Here is a 4,211-nt window from a genome sequence, read left to right as displayed (position 1 = left end):
TACTTAGGTATCCGGCATATGAAATATTTTGGGAATGGGCTTCGGTGCCGCACTTGGAGGGAACGACTTCTGTACGAACATCCTCGAATCTAGACCTTTTAGGATCGGGGGTGCCCTTGGTATTTGATCAACCCGTGAATTGTACATTTCTATATTCTTGTCGTTGGCTTCGATTTTCTTTTCTCCTGATTCGATCCGTTTGGTGAGCCCCTCGAGCATCTTCATGATGGCGGGGTTTGTTCTCGATCCGTTATCGTTCAATATTTCCTGTATCGATTCGACCTTATGAACAACTTCTTGCGATGTATCGAGTTCAATTCTGCTTGGTGCTCGATTTTGATTCTGGAGTTGCGCTATCGCAGCTTGCTGAGTTTGCAACATTTCAAATATCATTCGAAGGCTAATCCCACCTTCTTCACTGCTTTGTGCATTTTGATCGGCTGCCCGAGTGTCTCTGCGAATACTATTTTTAGGGTCGGTGCCTAAATCCCCACGAACGGCAACACGAGAATTGACATCGACCGGATCCACGGCCTATGGTGCGTCGGGATTGATTGGAGGCACTCCGTTTCCCAGGCCCACGTGATCATTTTCTCCATGAAGACCAAGGCCGGTGTCAGTGTGAGTGGGTACTGCTTGAGAGTTTGACATGTTGATTCCTGAAGTCAAAAGCACTTACAAGAACAAGTGTAAAAATAGTGTGTGTTATGAAGGCTAAAATATTAAGCAATCACTATTATCCTTAGTCCCACGGGCGCCAAATTGTTTTACCCTAAAAATCGAGTAACAATTAAACTTGTAATATGGTTTTAAGGATACACGATTTTGCTCAATACTGATTGATTAACTTAGAGATAAATGATGCGAATTGACAAGAATGTAAAACAAACCAATGCTTGGACAATGCCCTCAAGCTGATGAACCCTCGAGAATAATGAAGTAAGAATAATTTAAAGAACGGTAAGTTGATGAACCGAACTAAGAGATATTATATTGCCTTGATATTCGTGAATGTAATATATTTACAAATGATGGGGACTCCCCCTTATATACTAGAGGATTCCTAATTATGGTACAATTCTAATAACAGAAATAAATCCCATGATTGGTACCAATAACCGCTCTTGATTTGATCTGTTCCGAGATTTTCGCCGTGATCTTCGACCGATTACGGATATCTCGCCATTCTGTTATTATGCTCCCCTCGAAGTCGGTCATACTTGGTCTCGATTCTTGCTGGTCTCGGTCTCAACGTACACTTTGATGTCTCATCTTCGAGCTCGGGTCTGATTTATTACGAGGCTACCCTCGATGCAACTCCCTTGTCTCGATCAAACAACAAAATCGGGTAGGCCCGATTTTGACCGTATACACCTCTTTCTACTAATTTATCATTAATTACGTAGCTTGGAAACAAGAGCAAAAACCTGAAAAAAAAAAAGTTAACTAATATTATCAACACCAAAAAAAAAAAATTAAAACGATGAAAAGAGTCAGAATCGAACGGAGACTTGGATAATAAAAAAAACGGGGCAAACCAACTCTAGAAAAGATGGAAGAAGACAAAGTAGGTCAATAGGTTGGAGATTTTGAGTTAAAATAAAAAAAATTAAATGATAAAATAGAATTATGGAGTAATAAGTAAGGACATAATTAGAAAATAAAAATAGGAAACGACCGCACCACACCAAATCGGTTGTTTCATAAAATGGTGCTTTTGGTTGTTCCGGAACAATGGATTTAACAATACAATACAATCCATTTTAAATAAACAATCAAAACAAACATTGTCTTAGGATAACAATACAATACAATACATTGGGTAACAACCATCCAAACAAGCTGTAAATAGGTTTCTACTTTGAAATCAATTTCTTTAGGCATACAAATAATCCACAAGTTACTGGAGCAATGATAGAAAAAGTAGCTAAGTGTAATACTAATGTCTGATTTAAGATAGAAATTATTACCACAACCTATAGTTTCAACAGAAAAATTCAATAATCAAATGAGCCTTCCACAATTTTCCTCTAAATCCAGCATAATATTGAAACAAACAGAAAGACAAAAAAGAATAAATGTTCTTTTCAAATAGAGATATAGAAAGACGAAGTGAAAAATCATAAGTAGAAGAAAGTGTATCAAATGTAAAATAGATTCACAAGCAAAACGCGAAATTTACCTTAGAATTGTAGAAATAAGTGGAGTAGAGACAGAACTTTGTATATATCGTAGATCATTTGGCTAATTTTGAGTTAGGGTTTTGATGGATGAAATTGGGCCGATTTTGTTGGGTTTCTTCTAAAAAGTTGTGTGTGAATTGAAAGTTATGAAGAGGTTGGTTCTCTGTGGACCATCAATGATGGCAAGGAAGACAACCGGGAATGCGAGGGGTCTCGTCGGTGCTAGGGAAGAAATGAACTAATGAAGTATGTTGGGAGAAAAAAAGAGAGGAGAAGAGCGGTGGGTGTTTGTTGATGCAGTAAAATAACGAATATAATCTTGATTTGAAAGTAAATACCTTCTAAGCAGACACGTCGAAGCCTAGCTTTCCTATTAAATAGTAAAGTAATGTGCAAGAGGAAATAATCAAAATGGTCCTTAATGTATTGGGGTTGCTTTATTTTGACCCTTAATATATCTCCCTTTATGGATATAGTCCTTTATGTATGTTATAAGGTGATATGTTTGGTCGAAAGCCCTATCCCTAACAGATTTTTCAAAATGGGCTGTTAAGTTTGACCCCTTTCCCCATGTGCCGCTCACGTGAGATAACCAAATAACGTGAAAATCATTCTCCGTGAAAGCTCATTCTCAAACTCAGAATAGCTACGCTTTGTCAAGAATAATGCTTCAATCTTCTACATCTCTGCACTTGTTGTTCTATTTGCAGGTATAAAAATAATGCATTTTACTTCACTGTAAAATAAACAGCACTGCTAAAAGAAATGCACTTCCGAAACTTGAAAAAACAGTTCTGTAGAGTACTAAAAAACAACACTTCAGAAGTTTAAAAAATTGCAATGCAAAATATCTGAACTTCAAAGACTGTATTTGTTAAATTTTTTAGAAGACAAAAATTTAAGTGCCGTTTTAGTAGCATCATTTCAGCAGTACAAGAAAACAAGAGCAGGGAGATCGAGTGATAGACACTTATACAATAGCATGGACATACCCAATAGCGCCTCCCATTAAGGTTATTTTTTGAATTTTCAGAAAAAATATATTAATTACAAGAAATAGGTATGGTATAAAGATTGAATTTTGAGTTTCGACTTTCGGGTTCTAAAAAGGAAATTGATGAAACAAAGGATTTTCAAGCAACCTCTATTACTTCCAAATATACTAGTGATTTGATTAGGGCTTCTGTATCTATCTTTCAGTAATCTCAATTTTCCTTAACAATGCCACAAAAGGCTTCAAACCTGCTTCCATCAAGGTTGTTTTAACTTTCCAATCGAAGCAACTCCAGGTATTAGGACTTCAAAGATGAGTATGACCAGAGAAGAGAGAAGCTCCTTCTTTCGTCGGCATTTTTTCACTATGCATTAGGGTCAAGAATATCTATTAGTCGAAAGAGGGGCAATTTCTACTGGCAAATCCATTTGGTTACAAGATATTACTGTCTGATATTAGTCCTTTTTTCCTCTATTATTGCGAGTGGCCAGTTCGGAGTCGCTGAAGTATTTGGTCCTGTAGATTTCTGCAAGGACATGGAATTATGACAAGCAATCAAGTGCTTGTGAAGTAAAATTTTATAAACTTATCCCACTCTCAACATTCTTATAGAAAGAAAAGGTTGCCTTCTTATTAAGTTACGAAAGCAAAGAGTCAAAGAAGGTTTGGCATGGCAACCAGAGTAACGTTGCTTGAACTTGCTATAGTGTCACGCCATTGCGTGAAAAAAGAATGAATTTATTGGCATCATGTTAGTCCCTAGGTTTCACATATTAATTTTGATGACACCAAACCAATATAAGCTTTAAAAAAAAATATTTATTTGTGGTTGATCACGCCCAACTATGCCTTATAAAAATGATTAAGCGGTCATTGCAAATATAATCCAGTTTAAAAGTCCGGAGTCGAATCCCACAGAGAACTAAGGCTTAGCTACAATTGTTCAATATTGCAAAGAAACACGAGTTCGAACAATGCTTAAGTTATAAAGGTTAGAGACACAATTAAGGAGGCCTAGAGTTATGATTTCCCTA

The 4,211-nt window shown here is 36.6% G+C and overlaps 1 long non-coding RNA gene across 1 annotated transcript; it reads right to left on the bottom strand.

The window, feature by feature from the left end:
* Positions 1–965: 965 nt before the first annotated feature.
* LOC107801709 (uncharacterized) lies at positions 966–2,479 on the bottom strand. Its single transcript, XR_001651685.2, has 2 exons — positions 2,183–2,479; positions 966–1,427 (listed from the first exon to the last, which is right to left on the bottom strand). It is a non-coding gene; the product is annotated as an uncharacterized LOC107801709 (long non-coding RNA).
* Between the last annotated feature and the right edge of the window lie 1,732 nt (positions 2,480–4,211).

This window comes from Nicotiana tabacum, chromosome 23 (genome assembly GCF_000715075.1).
Source record: "Nicotiana tabacum cultivar K326 chromosome 23, ASM71507v2, whole genome shotgun sequence".
NCBI lineage: Eukaryota > Viridiplantae > Streptophyta > Magnoliopsida > Solanales > Solanaceae > Nicotiana > Nicotiana tabacum.
The sequence above is the reverse complement of the archived record's forward strand: the minus strand, read 5'-3'. Positions and strand labels throughout refer to the sequence as shown.